Source organism: Clarias gariepinus, chromosome 8, assembly GCF_024256425.1.
Source record: "Clarias gariepinus isolate MV-2021 ecotype Netherlands chromosome 8, CGAR_prim_01v2, whole genome shotgun sequence".
NCBI lineage: Eukaryota > Metazoa > Chordata > Actinopteri > Siluriformes > Clariidae > Clarias > Clarias gariepinus.
In genome coordinates, this window is record NC_071107.1 from 8660197 (window position 1) to 8682095 (window position 21899).

General features: G+C 39.8%; 1 protein-coding gene across 2 annotated transcripts in view; it reads left to right on the forward strand.

The window, feature by feature from the left end:
* Positions 1-21899, forward strand: part of LOC128528802 (inositol polyphosphate-5-phosphatase A) — a 166638-nt gene that overhangs the window by 15198 nt on the left and 129541 nt on the right. The gene's annotated exons all lie outside the window — the stretch shown is intronic.

Here is a 21899-nt window from a genome sequence, read left to right on the forward strand (position 1 = left end):
TGTACTGGAGGTGGCTAATGCAATGGAAGCCAGCTGCAGTAAAAAGAATAAGCAGGGCGTACTGCCGGTCGCACGTGCTCCGCAGAGAAACAGTTTTACACAGTGAACAGGCTTTAAAAACACCTATGAAGATTTTTTAATCATTAAAACTCAAACGGCGCAAATCTGTGCAGTAACACAGCATTGTTTAGGGACCGATTAAAAAATATGCTGTGTTACTGCACAGATTCGTGCCGTTTAAGTTTTAATGTTTTAAACAGTCATGTTTTGTATAGATGGTTAAAGTAAAATGAAATTGAGGACATCATATTGTCTAGGTTGTGCTGAAAGACAGGATACGTCACTCTACTGTATATTGCACAATCCTGACCCCCACACGCACACACACACGCACACACACACACACACACATATCACATGCTCTGGCAAATAGTGGCATGTTTGTACACCAAGGTGTGTTTAGTTCTTCTAATTTTTTCCCCTTTCATCTTACTCTTCACGTATGGGTAGATAGAGGGGACATTGGATCTCTAAAGATGTGAAACTAATAGAAATATCAAATAAATCAAATTATTGTGTTAGAAGTCATGTGTATTTGTTGTGTGTACTGTAGTAGACCATGTCTGTGCTTGGACAGTAGGTAATGCTGGACCGTTCCACCAAGGGGAAATCCAGGGGGAAGTTTATCACTGCATTGATTCCGACCAGAGAACATGTGAAAACACCCTAAAATGGATTTTCTTTAATCATTTCCTTCCTTTGTTACGTGCCTGATGAGGATATTTTTGGCATACTAAAGACCAAAAGGACGAAACTTAGCCAAAAGCTGAAAGCCTCCCCATCGATGCACGGCACGTCAATCATTAAAGATTTCTAGTAATGCAAAGCATTTGTTTATGACCCCATTGGGGTGTATTCCCAAACCAGGAAATGCATTATGCATAGTCATACACCAATGAAAATGCTGCATTTGCGGTGGATTGTGCGCGGTAGCTTTTGATGAGAGCGCCGTTTACTTCGAGATGTTCGACACCAGCTGTTGAATAAGGTTAAACCAAAATAGACACTTAACCTTTCGGGATTTCAGCATACATGACAGCCGATTAGTGTTTTCGACTCGGTGTTTGAGTGTGTACATGTCTGTTTCAGAGGGTCCTGGTTCTTCTCACTGATGGAAAGCATTAGTCCAACCATAACAGAGAACTCTTGGAGCAACATCAATATTTTTCTCTTTACCACAAGGTGCCCATTTATGGCGAATGTGCTGTAGAGGCTGGCAATACATTAACTCCAGCTTTGCATCTGTGATTTGTAAATTCTCACACTTGCACTTGCACAGAAGTATAACAAACTCCGGCGTCCTCTCAGCGGTAATATCCGATTGCCGTGTGTTTTTACTAGAGACCTTGAAGTGAGGCCAATGTGTCATTTGGAGAAGGTGATCAGTAGAGATGGGGAAAAACTGACTATGTATTGCGATTCTTTTGTGTGGCAATTCATGTACTTTTTGAATATGACTTTTTCATTGATATATTTTTGCATTGGAGGTAAAATTTTATGTTCCTCTATAAGTGGTGTACGCCTAACTATTCTCACATTGATGGGCAGCATTGCATCATGTGTTGTGGTTGGAGTGAATGATTTACAAAGTTTGTTAAGAATTGCAACAAAATAAAATAAAATAGTAGGATATTTTAACAAATCATAGAATATATCATATTCAAATTTATTTAATTGCACCATGATTTTCTCTGAATAATTCTGCACGGAAGTCCTTCCCAAATCAACTCCATTCAAGCCCAAACTTGGAGCGCCTTAAACTTTTTTCGGAGTTTTTTTTCATTTGCAAAGTTTTAGACCCTCCTGTTTTCATTTGCACGTTGCATAAGTGGAACAGTTGTGAGGACTTTTGGAAACATGCCTAGAAGCTGTCAAGAATTTTTTTAGAGTTGAGTAAAGTTGTTGGTTGTATCTAGCCATGGGGGAATCCACGAAACACTGAAGCTTTGATTGGAGTCTTTTTACGCTTTCCTAATGAATTCCTAGTCAGTAGTAGGGACGACGCATTCCATCGTATTTTGCTTATCACTTGAAGTGAAATGAGCCATTTCTAGGTGTTTTTTTGTTTGGTTCAGATGTTTCAGTGGCCCTTTTTCTTGTTTAAGGCTTATAACCACCATTGGATGTGAAGGATAGTGAGCGGTTATCACTCTGTTATTCGTTTACCTGCGCTCTGCATGTTCCATTTCAGAGGTACTGTATGGCCCAAGATCATCATAGAGAGCAAGGGTTATGAGATCGTACATGTAGTGGATCATATTATAGACTTTAATACATGTTAATATTTCGGTACATAATTCGGTACATTGTACATAATGTACAGCTGTATTTTTATTTATCAAGAACAGATTATGCACAGGTATAGGCAAACAGATGATTTAAATGATCTATTTTAATAACATCATTGTTAATTATAGTGTGATAAAGAATGGTTATTTCAGTACAATACAAGTTTAATGCTGCCACCGGCCGACAGTAGATGGTGAATATACGTATATTTTATTGCTGTACAAGCGTTTCCAGCTTTCAGGATTAAAGTGAACTGTGAGTTCAGTGCTGTTCTTTCCCGACGGCTGCAGCTTGCTGGTCAGGACTAAGGTTATCGCCTGCATGCTGTTTACTGGTAACTGCATTTTCCATTTTCCACTTTAGAACAATGCAGCAGCTGTAGAGCCTGCTGTTTTCCTTTTTTTTTCTTTTTATCCCCGGGCCTATTTTTATCACACAGCGGTGGAGCTTCTCAGTTAAAGACATCCTTTCCTTCAGAAAGCCCAAAGCTTGCTCTCGGAGACACCCTCCAGCTCATGTCATCCTGCTCGTCATGCCCTATTTTTAAGAAAAAGCGGAAAAAATAACTTGGTCGCCAAATCTTGTAGAATTCAGGTTCATTCTGAAATCTTGAAAGCTGTTTTTTTTTTTTTCCGCCACTTGATGTGAATTGTTTTTGATGTTACTTTATTGTTGTTTATTCATGCTGCTTTATGCATGTACTGTATGTGCTTTAGAGTTTTAGGCTGCAACGGCATGACTTAGTGCATTCCTGAGAAGGGAGTTTCCTTCTGGTGGTGTTTTTAGTTATGGTTTGTGTTTTTTTTGTTTTTTTTTTCCTCTCCGTACAGTTAGCTTCCTTTGCAAAAAAAAAGGATCAGAAAATTTAAAAGATCAGAAATATTTATTTCTGCAATCAACTAAAGGTTCCACTTTATTACTTCTTCTATACATAGTAATTGGCATGTTTACATTTGGGTTGATAAATATTTATAAATATAAATATAAATATAAATAAACATATTTTTATTTTTTGCTTTTATACACCACCAAATTTAAAACAAACCATCACAATATGATTTAAATGCAGACCATTGGCTTTAATTTATGAGGTTCGACAAAACATTCCTGTTATTATCACAGACTCAAAAGTAATTGGGAAAGATAGTGATTATTAATACAAGAACTATTTATAATAATTGGATGCATTTAATGCGCATTCAAAATAGCAATGTACATTTGGATATTATTTTCTTTACACCTATTATAAGGTAGAAACTACCACAGGATCGTTTGAGCACCTATTAGTGTGTAATTTATTTATAGTCTGTTAGTCTATTAGTGATTTATAGTCTATGGAGAACGAAAAGCACCCAGCCCTGTGAAATTGGGACAAAACCCATATTCCCTAATTCCTCACATTTTGCTCTACATTTCAAGAAACCTGTATTACACAGGCCACCTGTCAAGGCTGTGTTCCTACTCTTAGACCGGAGTCTCCTTGCAGTGCTGTTCATACAGTCCAATCTGCTTCCCCCCAGCCTCCCCGTGACCTTTCTTCTCTTTGCAGAGGTAGAGTTGAGTCCAGCTGTGGACGAAGAAAGGGCTCGCTCTTAACTTAGCTCTAGAGCTCCATCGAGCCGAATTGTAAACCCAAAGCCCTGACTCTTTGTCAAAGCATCACAAATAAACCCTTTTATAGCAGACGCTGAGCCAAAGGGCCGAGTGTTATCCGTGTTTGTCCTGGTTTCATCGTTAATCATAACGAATGGTTGGGCGGGTACAAATAAGATGCATGCATTTTATTTTTTATGGGATGCTTTTTTGTTTCATAAACGTTATGCTGTTGATACGGACAATTTTAAAGATTGCATGGGATACAGCACCTTTGTCATAAATGTGTGTGTATATATGGAAGCTAGGATTTCTAGACCTGTTCTGAGCTAGGGCAAGAGTTACTGGAGTATCTCTCGGATTTTGCTAGTTTTTTAAAGATCGTTCATGTTCCATACTTCTGGAAAGATCACCTCTCATTTTGCCTTCCAGTAAAATTAACCCCATATAATATATAATCCTGTCTGAATTGGCATGCATCATTTCCTGGGGGGGAAAAAAAAGAGACGTTTCACTTTTTCCTCTAGTATAAACACACTCCAGAAGTGCTCTTTTCTGTTTTCTTCCAGCAAAAACAAAAGTAAACCAAGTCTTGGCCGAGTTTAAAACGCAGAACAATAAAACATACAATGCTAAAAAGGACTTGTTGGAGAATTGATGCTTTTTAATGAATTCTTATCTTTGGTAGGGATTACAATCACGATAAGATTGCTATATATATATATATATATAAATAGAATCGAATTGAATTAAGATCATGGGGGACACGCTAACGATTAAATGTGGAGTCACTTTTTATTTAAAGCCTGTATATAATAAAGGTCATGTATAAAAATAGGGTTCATGTAGTATGCATGGAATGTTTATTGTGCCAAGCTGTTTATACAGTATGTTACAATGACTCACGCTGCTGTTGTTGTTATAATTAGTAGTATTATATTAATACACGGATCCCATGTAAATGAATCATAAATGCTACAGATGTCCTTCATTATTTAACAGACGTACTGTATGTGTGGAAATCTGATCCTGTTAAAAGTAGAACAGGAAGCATTTTCTTTATTTTTTAACCGCTACAATTTAATTTTAAACTCCGAACACAGCAAACAGTTCATTATGAATTTCACAGCAGTGTATTGAATAAGCGGAAGCAGTTATTAAGTAGGATGGGAGTGTGTTGCCCTAAACTGCACTCCTTCACATCCAGAGCTGAGTGTGTGTGCCATTTCATAAGGGTTTGCAGCGAGACAGATGTTTGTTTTTCCTCTTCACCTCTCCAAATGGAATCAAGGCATCACCTTTTTTATTTATTCTTTCAATACAAGCTTTGGCACCTGATCAGGACTAAACGAGACAGCTGTCTTGTAAAAGAAAGGTACATTAAGCGCCATTGTTGATGAGCTTTGTTTGCCGAGCACGAGCTGTGTGTTATTAGATCTGCGCCGTGTTTAGTGGTGCAACAGGTGGCCAGATGTCTTTGGGGAGAAAGCAGCTGTTCCAGAGAGGTTTATTTGGTGCCAGGGTCTCGAGGAACAGTACGATCATTAGTAATCATATCAGTTCTATATAAAGTTTTGAGCGACTCCTACGTCATGGAAGTAAACCTATTTTCCCCTCTTCCTCTCTACGCAAAAGTCAGAGCCGTCCCAGAGACTCCTAAGCGAGCCAGGCTGTCTGGCAGAATCTGTCTTTAACGACGGGACTATTTCCTCTGAATTTGACCGCACTCTTTTCCGTGCACTTTAGTCTGGTTTCGAACTGTTCCGCTACTTCAGGAGTGCCTGAGTGTGGTCCGCTCCTTCCGGGAGATCCTGCTTCCATTAGGAGCGTTTTATCTTTTAATCGATTTGTTGCGATGTGATGAACACATGCTCTAAATTGCAGCAAGCGGGCCGAGCTGCTTCTCAGAAGTCGCTCGAAACCTCAGCTGATTAAAGAGTCGACATAGTGATTGAGGTTTGGCTCGTGACATTTAGGGATCTGACTGAAAAGTGGCAAACGAACCATGCATTTGTTGTGGTGGATGCCGTGTTTTTTTTAAATCAATCTTATTCCAGGTTTGATATCCAGCCAAGTTCTGGTCTGGCTAACTCCACTGGTGTTATAATAATAATAATAATAATAATAAAGACATTTTCATGTAATGCATTAACAGCTATTAAACTGTAACTAAAATATCTAGCCAATTAAAATAAGGCAAATAAAATCTATTTAGAAGACTTGAGAAAAAAAAAGTCAAGCTGTTTTTTTTTTTTCTTTTTTTTTCTCTCTTATTTGATCTGGATGGTCGAATTTGGACGAAAGCGTGATGAATCTTTAATGATGCGTTCCATATTTTAAAAACAAAAAGACAAATCCACACGAGCACTCCTTCCACATTTTCATGCATGAAATACGAAAGAACGCCGTATGACTGGATGACTTTAGACCAAAGATGCATGGACCTCCTCGAATTGAAATCCATGGGCGTGATGAGCACACACGTCCTGTAGTCAGTTTTGTCTCTCATTCTCGCATCCTCTCCCTGACAGGAAAAGCCCAATTACAGAGATATCGACGCTACGCTGCAAACTCGATGGCCTGTGAAATGTCTTGTGTGCTTCTTGCGAGACTATGTTTGTCCTGCTTGCAGAGCAAACAGGATGCCGTGTTCTAAAGAAATTCAGGAGATAACGCAGGAGAAGAAAGGGAGGACAGACTGGCGGATGTGTTCGAGGCATCAGGATGTCAGGGTGGAAAGAGTTGAACCAGAGGCTGGCTGCTGTTTTGTGGGCTGGGACACACGGTGACTGCTGACGGAGTAATTAGGGAGTGTCTGTAGATGGATGGTGCCCCACTGTAGTGTAAAGGAAGCTCAGACTTGTTCAGGTCTTACGTGTAAAGCGCTTCTAACCATTTCCTGTTTACCGCCTGCTCTTGTACGAGACGGAGTATTCATGTTCTTCCTTTTGCACAGGTTCATGTGGCGCCATGCTGGCTTTGTGCATGGAAACGTTTTTTTTTTCTTTTCTTTTCTTTTTTTCCTGATGAATCATTAAAAAGATGACCGTAGTAGCTGGAAACACCCCATACATACAGAAGACTCCTCCTATACGGACAATTCTGCACACTTCTTCCTTTTCCTGGTCCCTAAGCAAGAGCATGTTCTTGTTCAAATCCATTCTGTAAAATGTTCTTGTAAACCCTTTTTTTATTAGGTCTTGGTCAGCATGATTTTATTTCCCTCTAAACTCATGAATAACATATATATATATATATATAAAAAATGTTTTTCCATGCACACAGACGGCGAGGCGGGAATCGAACCCGGAACCTGAAGGTGCAGTGGACAGTTTGTTTAGAAATAATAATAATGGTGGATGACCGAGATACGTCCTGCTCAGTTAAATTTAGCTTTTATTATTATTCTGTTATGACATTTCTTTTTTAAGTTAATTGTTAAACACTTGTATTTGAAGTTGGGTTTGTAAGTAAGGCGCTTGGGTATCAGGAGGTGACTGGTGATTCGCACCCATAATATTTGCCATCCACTATATGACCTAATGTTTGTAGACACCTGCTCATCACACCCATATGTGGTTCCTCCACAAACTGTTGGCACAAAGTTGGAAGCATGCAATTTTATAGCCTGTCTTTGCCATAGAATTATAATTTCCTCTTAAGACGAAAACAGAAATCATTAGGAGCCTTCGGTTTCTACATACCTAACCTTGTAGCCATGCTGATTTAAACTGAAGCCGTAAGTACTTCGCTGTACAAGAAACCTGCTGTACTTCGCGAGCGTTATCCGATACCCCAATGGGACGAATATACCTGAGAACTTTCCCTGTAGTCTCTGTACCGATGTAGAGGAGCCAGGGTTTGGATGGGCAGGAAGTGAGAAGTCACTTCAGCTTGTCTGCACCCAAGTAAGTTCACTTGAAAGAGAGTGCAGGAGTCTAATGTTGATGATTAGATAATGATGTCTAATGTTTTGCGAGCACTCTTGAGTGCAGCCCTGCTATACTATTACATGCTCTCCAGTACTCTAATGCTGGGCAAACAGACATGGACATAGGAGAGGAGCAGAGAAGTCTCACCGGATTAAAGATTGCTGCGTGGCTAAAGTGGTGACTGTCGACGGTTTGGAGAAGAACTACATAGCACAATAAAAACATCATGTGCATTGGCGACCATTTTATTTGCCATCTGGAGTCCTGCTTCACCGTAGGAAAGAGCCCACAACTTGTTCCAGCATGACAGTTCTCCTGTGCACTGAAGCACCAAGTCCCTCAGCCCTGCCGAACGTAACACTGGAATGTTAAATGCCTGACATCATTGCCTGATTTCATTAATGCTCTTATGGATAAATGGTTAAACCCCAACAGCGACGTTCCAAATTCTAGGGAAAATTCACCCCAAAATGAGATCTTCAGCGAACGTTCCACCTTATTCAGTACTGATGAAAATGCATTTTTGTCTTTTCCCATGCACTGATTCATCCCTCAACCCTTTTTTTTTTGTGTGTCTGGCTACGACTGTCCAAATCCCCCTGCATCACACTGCAGACTTTTTCTGTCGCTCTGTGCAAACGCCAACGATGAAGAGGCTTCGGCTGTCTAATCGCATACAGTTTTAATAAACACATTACGTAATACATTTTTTCCTTTAATGTTCATCACTGGCTTGTGACTTCAAAATATCTGATTAAAACCAGGATATCATTATATCATACCTCGGAAAATTTTAATCCGTTACATCTTTATTTCTAAACAAAATTGACCCCAATGACGCCTGGGATTCCGATCAGCGACAGACTAACTATAGACGTGAGCCGGTCCGCCGGGGCTGCGCGAGCCTCTACATGGACTCTCGAGGAGTGCACATGTCCAAAGTTGGAGAAATCAGCATCACTGTTTTGTTAGACACCGAATATTCCAGAGGGAGAAGCATGGTAGAGAACCAGACTACTTTTGCATGCTTTTTCCTCGTCTTTTAAGTGTGGGATTTGAATGCAGTGCTTAGTTTCTCGGACTTCCAGGAGTCTGATTTATGTATTTATTTGTTTATTTATAATTTTTTTTTAATGCTCATTATGACAGACCTACTCCCAGGGTCATATTATTATCAATCATTATTAATGCAGCACAGTACTGTAAACATTGAGGATATTGGAAAGACTTGATCAACCTCCCAGCACTCAAGTGTGACCGCGTTACCATCCTCTGCAGCAGGCTGTAAGGCAACATAAAGAATCAATCCAAAAGGTGCCGCTGGTAATCACTGATGCCAGTTTACTGGAATGCATCATTTAAATCAACGAAGGCGGACGCTACTTTGACAGATACAGATGTCCTATTTTCTTTTCTTCTCCATATATTCATCATGTGGTTATGGTCGCGATGGTCTCACCAAGCCAGAGTCTTTCATTTTCGGCAATAAATGTAACCAAGAACCACTTATTCCCAAAGCGAGAGCCTATTTCGCTACCAACCACAGACCTTTTTCCTGTTGCCTGTCAAAAACCATATTAGATTATATATATATGTATATTTTTGGCATCGTTACAGCCTTCCAACGAAACCAGTTAATTAAAAACTAGATTCTGCGAACTTGTTTAAAACCAGTGACCGTATCGTGCCACTGGAAAGTTCATCGTGGTCATATAAAGTTGTAGGTTAGTTTCTGAAGCTTGTGGCCAGAAAAGTGTAACAAAGATAACGGACTCTTTGTGGCGTGTGGATGGAGTGTGTGTATAGCTGTCACTATGTTCTTGACTTTAAAGTCTAAAGACAGGGTTTTGTCCTCTACTGCTGGTAGTGACAATTCTTCTGGGCGGTTTCCTGCTTCCCAGTCTTATCTTCTTTGCTCAAGGACAGCATTCTTTGTCGTCGTTTAGAGCTACCGCACGTGATCGCGTAGAAGTCTCCCTAAATCCTGTCCTTGTAAGTTCAGAAACGAGTTTTTGCTTTAGTACAATTTTGCTTGTATCTATAAAAGACTCGCCAATGTGGACAAAATTTTCACCTCTCCCTGTCTTTTTTTTTTTTCCCGTATTGGTACACTTTGGAAATAAAGTCTGATTTTGTATTTGAAACTGTCTATTTTCCTCCAGTTCTGTTGTAGTGGCCAGATAATTTCCAGGAAATTAGCACGCTCTATAAAACAATGTTTCTTTGACACTGTGTGCATTCCTCCGTGTTTTGATCTTGTGCTTAACCTTGTGAACTTGTCATATGTTGTAGTCTTAAATTAGACAAAGTCGTCTTCTCTGTTTCGGTACTCAGTAAAGCTATTCTGTCAGCTTCACTGCAGCCAAATGACCGTGTCAGATAACCCCGGGGATTAGTGTAACCATGCACAAGTCTTTTTTGGCTTGGGGATGCATGAGGGCGCCATGTGAACACTGGCTTTTGTTACCCAGGATGAATCCTAATATGTTGGAGCTGTGGATAATAAAAGGGACAATGAATAAAATCAATAATAAATAACAGTTTGTACTGTATAATACTCACTCGGTTTCAGTAACTCATCTTCTTTTCTTGGTCAGACCTGCAAAACATCTGGACGACACCGCGTGTGAGTAAAGAATATAACCTTGCGGTATAGAGTAGCTCTGTGGTTACGGTGTTGGACTCCTGATTCCAACCCGAGCGCCACCAAGCTGGCACTGTGGGGGCGTTAACCCTCAACTGCTTGTTTGTATAATGAGATAAATTTAGGTCACCCTTGATAAGGGCGTCTGCCAAATGCTGTAATTGTTGTAAAATGCTGTAAATGTAAATGCACCTACTGCGATGTTTTAACTCATCAGAACATAGACAGTATGCACCCAAACAGTCATAATCAAACTGATGCCCGATGATCAGGATCAATGCTTTGTTCTGTGCCACCATGTCATATTCATTTCAGAAACCTTAGATCTCACGCATCTCTATAAATAAGAAAGCTAAACAGTTAAATAAATACTCAGCCCTGATGCTATCTAAAGTGGCAGCTTTGTTCCTGGTACCAGTTTAAATGTATTTGAACCTTCAACTGCTGGTGGTCTGACCGTTAAGATGATTGCAACCTATGATTACTCCAAGACCACGCATGCACGGCACGGTCTCAAAGCAGAATTCACGAGTGAGTAAAAGCCACAGTTGCACTTGAGCACCTTTTGAGCGAAGCTCGAGTGGACTGGAATATCTCAGAGTCTTTGCATAAAAACGCTGTGTGGTTCAGGTGGTGGTTCTAAAAGAGCTCAGGAAACATCCTGTCAAAGCCACACCCAGCGTAAAGAGTGTTTTAGAGTGTCAAATGATGGTCTAGTGGTTAGGGTGTTGGACGGCTGATCAGGAAGGTCCCAGGTTTAAACCGATGCACCACGAAGTTGGGCCCTTAAGCAAGGCCCTCAACCCTCAACTGCTCAAATGTACGATTCCTTCTGGATAAGGCCGACTGCCAAGTACCGTAAAAATAATAGTGGAACTAGAGGAAGTAGATCTACCTGTAGACTTTTTCTCAGGTCTACAATTTGTGTCTTATAGAGAAATGATGTGTGACCAGAGCTCAACCAGGCCTCACAGTTCAGACTAAAACGAGAAGGCCGTATTTACATTTTTCTCCATACTGACTTCCTCGAGAGCATCTAGGCTGTGGTGTTGTCATATCCTGCGCTAATGGTACCGATTGCGGAGATTTTATGTAAGTTCTCGATGTGCGTCCCCACGTCTCCACTTGTCTCAGGAAGACTGGGTCAAGGCCACTGATTAATTCTCGCTGCTTTCTCGTCCTCCGTGGTCTCGGCCTAATTAGTTCTATAATGAGTGACCCTTGCCGCGCGTCGCCTTAGCTTGCCGCTCTGAAGAAGGACACTCCATAACAATCCAAACAAGGAAAGACAGCAAACAGGGATTGCTCTTTCTCTCCATTTCTCTCCCACTCAGGCTAGGTTGGAGTGCTCTGTCCTTGCTCAGTCTATATTTTTAGCCTGGCTGATGTTCCCCAGATACTCCTCAGCCTCCTTTTCCGTGATGTGGAGCTCAACCTGTGACAGCCATCGATGGATGACAGTATTGCAGCTCTTAGTGTATACTGTAACCTGATGTATAATATACTGGAAATTGAATGTAGTCCCTAAAAATGAAATTTGTTTGCCAGAAGAAATGGGGATCTCTGCCTAATATTTTGGTCTTATAAGCAGGGATGGTAACTGTAGGTTTTGAGTGGGATTTTTTTTTTTTTTTTGAGGCTGGTGACTCTAATTGAACTTCTTCTTTGCAGCATAGTTAATTTTTGGTCCTGCTTTCCTGGAATTGTCTTCACGAGATGCACTTGACAATACTGTTCTTCTAAGAACTGTTCCAGACCAGCTGACCTTCACGTCCTAAAATATCAACCAACTGTTGTTGTTGTTGTTAATAGATATTGAATTATGTAATCAATTATTATTTTATAGTTTAAAAAAAAAATCATTGCATTGTTCTAGAATGGTTTCTAATTTTCATGGTTTCTAATTTTTATTATTTGTGACCCAACAGAATGGAATACGATTTGGTTATTTTCTATTTAGGCATTTGGTAGACGGCCTTATCCAGACTGACTTACATTAAGAGGGTTAAGAACCTTGCTCAAGGGCCCAACAGGGACAACTTGATGGTTGTGGGAATTTGAACCCGGGACCTTCCGAACCAATGTCCAATGCCGTAACCACTGGACTACATCTGACCTGGTTAGGTTTTTTATCTGGTAGTTTCTTAAGGAATAAAGAGTGCAGGTTTAGGACAGAAGTAAAGGTTTCTGTACACACTTTTTGTGGTCAGGGTTTATTCAGGGTTGAGGAAGGACTTTCTTTAATAATTATACAAGCTCACTTTTTTTCTACAGTCATAAAACACAGATTGCGCTTAATTATTTGTACTTTTTACATGAGCCAAGCTTTGAGCTACTATAGCAAACCAATGTTTGGAGATGATCAGAACCATGAGTGAGAATTTGTCGAAATCCTCTGAACCAGTTGCAGAGAGTTAAACAGATTGTCGTCACCTTGTTTCAAACTTAACAATGCTTTAGTAATCATGTCATTTCGTAGTAGAGAATAGGATGCTGTGCCTATAGACAAACCTGACATGGGTAGATAAAGAACTAAGAAAGAATCGTTAGTTTTGCTTTGCTAATTTGATCGAATGAGCGATATTGCAGAATTGGTTTGTTTTTAGTATAACTGCCCTGGGATGTCTCACTCCATCAAGCTGTTTGAACATTCTATCAAGACCCACTTGAAATATAAAAGCTCATCAGATAAAGATGAAAAATAAGAATGGAAATCGATGTGGGCAGATGCCCCATTTAAGGCGAATGTGAAATAGGACTTTCGATTGTGCAGAATAAAAGATCAACTTTCATGAGAGTTAAAACTTTTTATTTTTCTCTATATAATCCTCTACTACACTAATGCACTTTCGCTAGTGCTTGGATACCATCAAGGAAAAAAGTTTTCTCAGACTGCCCAAGGAATGATGAAGTGCCTGGTTCATGTCTGAAACGCTGGCCTCCCAGGAACTCCTTCGATGGCCTGAAGATATTAAAATGGCTTGGAGTGATGTGGCAATAACTGTCAGTTGAGTTCCTTTAACGTGCAGTTGACATGTTCGAATGATTGATTTGACAGTTTCTGTAATTGCGCGGCTGTAATTAGCTTTAGAGCTCTGATTACGAGCTCGTGCCTGCAGCTGAACCCGGTAAGTCATTCGACATTTTTTAATACTCTAAATGACGTCACAGATCTTAGCGCTTGTGTTTAGTGCGCAATTGGTCTTAAACGCAAATGTTTCTCTGTGAATAACACGGCATCGTCGCTAAGAGGAGGTTAGTGGAAGGATAGAGTCGATGTTCGAAGCTTTGAAAAGAAAGTCATTGATGTTTTTATTCCACGCACAGCTTTATGTCTGATGATATTTTAAATCGTAGATTAGATGTGAGGTACGGTCGAGGCAGTATACACGGCAAGGCAGTGATTAAGCCATGAAGCGTTTGAAGTGGAAGGTCACTCCCCGGCAGGGATCAAGAAGTGAGTAGGTGTGTTTAGCGGCAACTACTGCAGAGGCAGACTCAGTCTTGCAGTTTGGACAGTGAAATCACGGTGTGCCTAAACTGGAGCGTACAGCTTTGTGAGACGCAGCACTGCTACCCACAAGCAGTGTAAAGCAAAGCCAGTGTCATGATGCTTTCTCTCTCTATCTCTCCCGCAGTCTGTCAGGAGAAATCACACCATCCAAATAGAAAAAAAAACAACAACCAGGGATTATTTCTATAGACATGTGGTGTATAGTGAGAACTTGAAATAGAAGAGCAAAGAATTGCAGCATAAGCCGTCCATAAGCATCATTTGTCAGTATAGATCATTGCATAACTTAGTAACAGTTGGTTAAAAGGAAGCGCCCCTGGTAGCATCCTTATCTAACTCAATCAGTGCTGTTATTGCGGTCAGAGGATGTATAACCACGTTACAGAAAAGAAACACTATATATATGTAATACACAGATAAAATAGGAAGCTTCTGATGCAGCCTGTACATTCGGTTAAGATCCTGTAATGCTGATAAATATTTCCAGCCCCAGAATAATCCAGCCGAATAAAGTCTCGCCTTGATTTCACGGAACAAAATAATAGCTACTATTTCCAAAACAAAAGCAAATATTAAATCTTGCTCAATCATATTTTTCCTTGCTTATCCAGTCTCTCCGCACGCCCGGAAAGGAACGGGTTTTCTCTAACGTGACGCACAACCAGGCGCATGGCGTGATCGAGCAGATGATGGATGATCGCAGCATGACCTAGCTTATGGTTTTTTTAACCAGTTGCATTAGTCATTTAGGTTGTAGTGAATCACGTCTGCTGCGTTTCTCACACTTGGGTCCTTTCTTAGCTGCTGATTAAGAATAAGGTTAGCATGTCTGATCCGTTTCATTTCAATAATCACAAAGTGTTTCATAATGCAGATTTGTGCACCGCAATGGATTAGCCACTTTTTTCCTAGTCTTTTGTGCTTTTTAAGTGTTCTACCTTTTTGTGTGTGTGTGCGTGTGTGTGAGAATCTCTACTCCCTACTTAGTGATGTCTTTTAAAATTGAGTTCCTGCAGATTTTTTAAAAATCTCAAATCAGTGTCGCTGTTATTTGACGTTATAATTATTGATCCATTATTTAAAATTTAATTTTTATGTGTTTTTGTCCTCATAATTTACTGAGGAGATTTAGATGGTAAATATGCACAAGGATTAAAGCTTGGTTATTTATTAGTTTTTTTAAATGAAAGAGTTCTCCACCATGTTGCCGCTATGTCGTTTGCAGGTTCAGAATGTCCGTTTTAGCACCTTGCACCTCTAGGGTCCGGGTTCGATTCCCGCCTGGGGGTCTGTATTTATGGAGTTCGCATGTTCTCTCATCCTTGGTGGGTTTCCACACTCCAAAGAGTAGTAGTGTGTGCCTTGCGATGGATTGGCACCCTGTCCAGGGGTGTACCCCGCCTAGTGCCCTCGGTTTTTTGGGATAGACTCCAGACCCCCCCCAATCCCCCAATTATAGACAGTGAACGAGTGAGTGTTAACTAAAGGAGGCAATGAAATTGAGTGTGTATTGTTCAGTTGGTTTAAACAAAGGAAAACAAGCAATCAGTGGAAAAATGTGCGTGATGAGGCATGTTCTCCATGATGCTTGTGTACAATTGAACATCTTAATAAAAACTGCATAAGTGTTATGGATGTGCAACCACAACATTTATAATAGTGCCTTTCCTCCACCTGCATTTAATTACTATTTAATTATAGTCAATTTATTTTACATAATGTATAAATTTAAAGGCATCGTTGCTTGGCAGAATTTCTTCACACATGCTTTAGACTTTTGCACAGATCTACATAGAGTACAGTATAGGATTAAGACATGTTTCTAATATAAAATCTCATTAGAACATTGTTGAGTTAAATTGGTTGAAGCTGATTGGCTGATTTGTGTTGAACAATCAGTTGGAGTTTAAGGGTTAAACGATAGAAACTCTTCTGGCAGAATTCATGGGGATTGTTTACACAAAGGTAATTTAAATGCACAAATAAGTCAGAAAGGTTGATCGTAGTTTTTAAACCCATACTGTAATCATTGGTTCAGTGTACAGCAAATCATTTACTTGTAATAGGAATAAGTAACTAGTAGGGCTGTAACGGTTTGCATGTTTGCACTAAATGATGCGCGTAAATGCGGTCTAGCTGGTAGCAAACGATGCATGAAATTTCTACATGCTTGAAAAGACACATTAATGTGTTTATTTTAAATATAATTCAGCATTCTATCCTAAGCAAGACCTGACCGGGTGTAAGTCCGTTATTTCCGCTTTGGTACGAGGGGAACTGGGATAAAGTGATTGTATATTTTCTTGAGTATATACAGTTTAGCTTGTTAAAAGGGAAGAACTTTATTTTTATTTTTCAATGCTGTGCGCAGCCATGTTGATTTGATGTCACTTTATATAAATGGTGGAAAAAAAAATTATATTTGGAAATAATCCCCCAACGTGACTTTCATTGCTTCTGCATTTGCTCTGTCGAGAAAGAAGGGTTGTGCAAAAAAATAGTAAGCGTGCCATCAGCAGTAGCAAATAGTGCAAATTATGTTTAAACAAATATACTTTAAATATCCTTCATTTAAAAGAACCAATGTTTTAGCACGATTTGCTATAGATAGTGCCGTTACTTTTCTTGAACAACCTGCCATCTAGATATGTAGATGTAGATACGTGTCTGTTTATGGATAGAATGTGTTAGGTTCGAGAGGAATGCCCGAGGCGTTGGACAAAACACACACGGACGAGTGACTGACAAACACGATGTGTCTGGAGAGCTCTGTTTATCATCAGCAAAGAGAGCATAGAGTATTTAAGCTCTTGGCCAGGTGGCCTGTGTCACGTACTGTACATCAGAAGGGACAGACAGACAGACAGACAGACAGACAGACAGACAGACAGACAGACAGACAGACAGACAGACAGACAGACAGACAGACAGACAGACAGACAGACAGACAGACAGACAGACAGACAGACAGACAGACAGACAGACAGACAGACAGACAGACAGACAGACAGACAGACAGACAGACAGACAGTTTCCGTTTAAACAAAAGCGTTCCAGGAGACACGAGCAGTACAGTATATGCATCAGGACACAGGTTATACAGTAGGAAGTGTTACCATGTGAGGGCGTTGTTTTATGGGCAGAGAGACATGGGAATGTTCACATCATGTCATAAAACTGTACAGAATGATACGTGGCCTTTATGTAAATAAAAAATGTTTGTCCAAGCTCTCGTGTTTGGAAAGACTAGGGTTAGTAAACTAGGGATTACTACCCTTAATAACTACTGATACTAATTACACATCATACATTATAAGAGAGTTTGAGTTGAAATTAAGTTTTTTTTTTTTTTTGGCAATAGCGTATACTGTATGATACAAGACTCGAACACTGATAGTTCATGCTTTTGTGAATTTATTGATATTTTTTTGGGTTCAGTGTGAATGCAATAAGAATGATGTATTTCATTTCTTGTTCTGGTGTCCATATGGTATTTCTTAAAAGTATTAAAAAGCTTCGAGTTTGGTTTGTAAAAACCACACAACAGATGTTTCAGTGGAATTTTAGCAGACTAAAAATGAACTGGGTCAGAGAGAAAGAGAGAGAGAGAGAGAGAGGGAGGAGTTGGCTGAGTAATTAACAGAGACCTCACTGGGTTACGGAGGTATTCTTAGCTCTTCTCCAGTCGAGACCCATCTCTAATTAGCGGCAAATTAACTGATGCTTAAAAGAGAGAAGGTGCAGACCTCATTTTGGAGGAAACCCCAGAGGAAACGAGGCCTACTTCTGTACGCGGTGACCCTGTATACACAGCTGCTCAAGGTCACTGATCTTTTACACTGATATTCTGCAAGTCTATTACGAATATATAGCCTACTGTTGTATGTACCAGCGCTTTTACTTTCATTCATGTGGTGGCTTATAATCCAAGTACAGAGCTGGTATAGATAGAAGGGTTGCGGGTTGTTTTTCCACTAACTGTCCAGCCACGAGTAAAAGCCAGGCGCGGCCACAGCTAAAGACACACACGCATGCATGTACGCGCACACACACACACACACACACACACACGCGTTATAACCAGAGACAGAAAGCCACAGTGTAACATAAGGTCTGACTCAGTAGTGCTACAAACCCTAAAGCAGTCAGTCAAGCTATGAATAAAGCTGACTTGCTCAAGAGCCAAGTAATATACAGAACTTCAAGCTTCAACTTGCAAGCTCTGTAATTTTACACATAGTTCGTGAAATGTTTAAACCAGGATGCCGTAGTATCCTTATAAGGCAGATTATTTTTTTCCCCTTCATGCGGTTCTGTTTTTTTTTTTGGTCTAATGGAATTTGTGTTGCGCCCAAATAAATAATCGCTGAATGACTTAATTCGAATTATGTGCATTGCGCATAATACATACATTTTAGTTGTTTTTGTTGGGTCAAATTGTTTCGGGAGGGGTTAATGATTAAACCCAGTAAACATTTACTGAATTTTATGAATGCATTGATTTATATAAAAAAAAAAATTAAGTGCAAACATTTTTTTGTTTACAAATATTTAAATTTTTACAGTTTATCATAAGATTAGCCAGTGGTTTGCAGAGGAGCAATTAAAAAAAATTAGTTCTTGATAAGGACTCATGTGTAAGATTCCTGGCCAACGTTTCCAGGGTGTGTTTTTTTTTTTCTCCTGTTTATTTTTTCCCCCAAGATACGTGCCAAGCAATTGAATCAAGATTTGGCTCAGAATTGGTACTAAAGGCTGTTGACCAATTTTGGAAGTCTCTAGTGACACCATTTTGGTACTGGATTTCTGCCTCTGTTCACCTCACTGTGGATTCAGATGAAAGAATAAATCACGAATTCAAGTGTACACTTTTACCTTTAAGTCAAGTTTCAGCCAAGATGATGTTCCATTAATCCTTTAGGTACTTTACAGTATTTTAAGAATATCTTTCTTTCTTAATTTCTTTTTTGTGATTTGGCTAGATGCTGTAATGAAGTTTTTTCTTCACCAAGGAAGGAATTGTGATCAGTCACTACATGTGTCTCGCTTGGTTTTGCTGAGCTCGTCAGTAAATTCCTACTTTTTAAGTACAAAATCGTTCAGTTGCATCCACAGCTCTTTGGATTGCTTTAGAAAACATCACAACGTGGAGTCGAACTGCTTATTAGTCAGTTGTTTAAGCACTTTTGAACCCATGTAAATGAACGGGCTGTATAAAAAAAAATGGCTGTATCACATTGTGGTAAATGCTTTAAATTAAACCTGATTGACTTCACTTTATTTCAGAGCCATTGTCGTGATGTTCAGGGGCAGAAATAAACTTATGTTACTATTCAATGAAAATGGACTTGACTATGTGTTTTCTACATTTGGCTGCCAGAAGTGCAGTGTGTCCTGGGAATTTAATTGATGTGTAGTATAATATTTCATATAATATTTAGAAGCTGGAACCAATACGCATTCTTTCTGTAATCAAGTGTCTGATTTATCACTATAATAAAACTCTGCTATCTGGATGACTACTGAGTACTAATTGATGTTGCACTTAAGTTTTTTTTTTTTTTTTTTGCTTTATTAATAATATTATTTTTTGCTTTATTGTTTCCTGTGTGTATATGTACTGACAAGTGTTATACTGGCCAAATGGACAGTCAATCTGTGGATATGACTCTTTTCCTCTTAACGGTTTGCTTTAACACTGTATAACTGTAAAGCCACTGATTAAAGGGGAACTTATTTTTTTCAGAGTATGCAGAAGAACAACAACACTTTTTTTTTTTTTTTAAAGTTTTGTAGTATAGTTTTCCCATACTGTCCTAAGCATGTCAGTACAATATTAATGGCGGCCTAAATAATTAACCATACGATTGTCTTTGTTCTTCTGACTTTGAAATGTTTATGGCCATTGTGGATAAAATTTGATCTTTTTAAAAAAAACAAAAAAACATGCTAACATGCAAGCAGGACTGACTCACTTTCCTGTTTCGTTTCATTTCATTTATCATATGCCTTTAGACGTTGTTTGTTTAGGGATTTTAACATGCAGCACATCATTTTAAACATTAGGTCTAATTTGGGAAAGGATCTAACATGCGGATAATACAGATTATACGTTCTTTAATTCTGGTGAAGTGCACGCTACGTAATTCCTGACATTAAAACTTGTTGAGGCATGACGTGTGATGAGATACTGAACAAAAGGCTAACATTTCTGACACGCTGAAAAATGTCTTGGCAAACCAGAGCGATTTTCCAATCCAGTCTGATTGGACAGCTCGCGCTCGTCTGAGTGTATTGCGCAACGGGTGTATATTTTATTTGAAAACCCTGTGGCCTGGTGTGAGTAGAGACGAGATCCAGTACGGGTCCGGCATTTCGGAAAGAATTGAAAGTTCTTATGGTAGGTTTGTGTGAGTGGGGAAACCTGTCGTTGGAAGATTTGGGACGAGGGTTCGGCTTGTCCTCTTTAATTCAGCTAAATGACATTATTCATTTGAATTAACCAGTTGCATGGACATGCAGGTGGAACACAAGTGCCATTTGTATGTGCAGGCTGACTGTCCATATTTAGTGTACCCAATTTTAACTCTCACACTCGGTCTTTCTGACCCTGACTAATAACACAGTTGAGTTTTCATGTCCTTATATAGCTGCGGCAGTCCGTGTGTGTGTGTGTGTGTGTGTGTGTGTGTGTGTGTGTGTGTGTGTGTGAGATAGAGAGGACGAGAACCTTGTTCAGACACTGCTGGGAATTGTTTTGTCTTCCCTTCTGTTACCCTTCCCTGTTTCCCCATATTTACTACTCAAATTGCACTTCCTTTGCTCCTGGGAATAGTTTTTCTGGATCAAACCAGAGCTCTGAATTGAGTGAAGAAACAGATTTAAGTGCTATTTTTAGGACTCGCCCAGCTTGAGGTGCATCAGGCTCCTGCTGCTAAGAATACGGGTTTGTTTTAGAGCGGGTTAGAATATGAAACGTTGCATAATTTTGTAGTCATTAGAGATTTCGAAACCGCTCAGGGGCGTGAGTCACGGTTTACGCAGAAATGTACGTTTTTGTAGCAATCGGCGTGTAAATGATCGCGAGTTATAGAGGGCCAGAGCTCTGTGGGCATTTTTGTACAAAGATACAAATGATTTTTTACAGACCTGCAAGTCATTATGAATTATGCATAATATATGTGTGTACTGTATGTACACGTACACAGCACAGTACGGTGATGCGACTCTTAGCCACAGTAAAGCATTTGATTGGTGCATACATTTTTAAAAAAGGCAGCACGTCCTGGCCATTTTAACAGATGTGTCGGATAACACACAGTCATTCCCCACACACCACTTGCACATTACAGATTTATTACCTCATCCCCCGAACTGCCCTGACCCCTGTTCAAGCTATTTTTACATATCTGGGCCGCTTAAGGAGTTCCTGCAAGGCCACCTGATCATGGCAAACTCTCTACTGTACATTGCTGGAATCCAAGCACAAGTGAAACACTGGGATAAGTGCATTAGTGTAGCAGGGGATTATATAGAGAAATAACATTTCTGCACAATCAAATCCCGGTTCTAGTAGTTGTCCGGGCTGCATGTTCGCGCCATCAAATCTTAACACGGGTAAAAACCCATATATTTGTCCCAGTGTGGCTTCTGAGATCATGTTTGGGAGGTACTGTTCTTAATCTTTAGTCGTTCTAGCTTTCTAAAGCGGATCAACATGCGTATACATTGGTGCTTTCCTAGAGCCTAGTGTATCTCAGGAGACATAGGCCACGAGGACGACCCTGACGGAGTGCCGATCCATTACAGGGCACACATACTCGTACGCTCATTCACACACTACGGGCAATTTGTGAACGCCAATTAG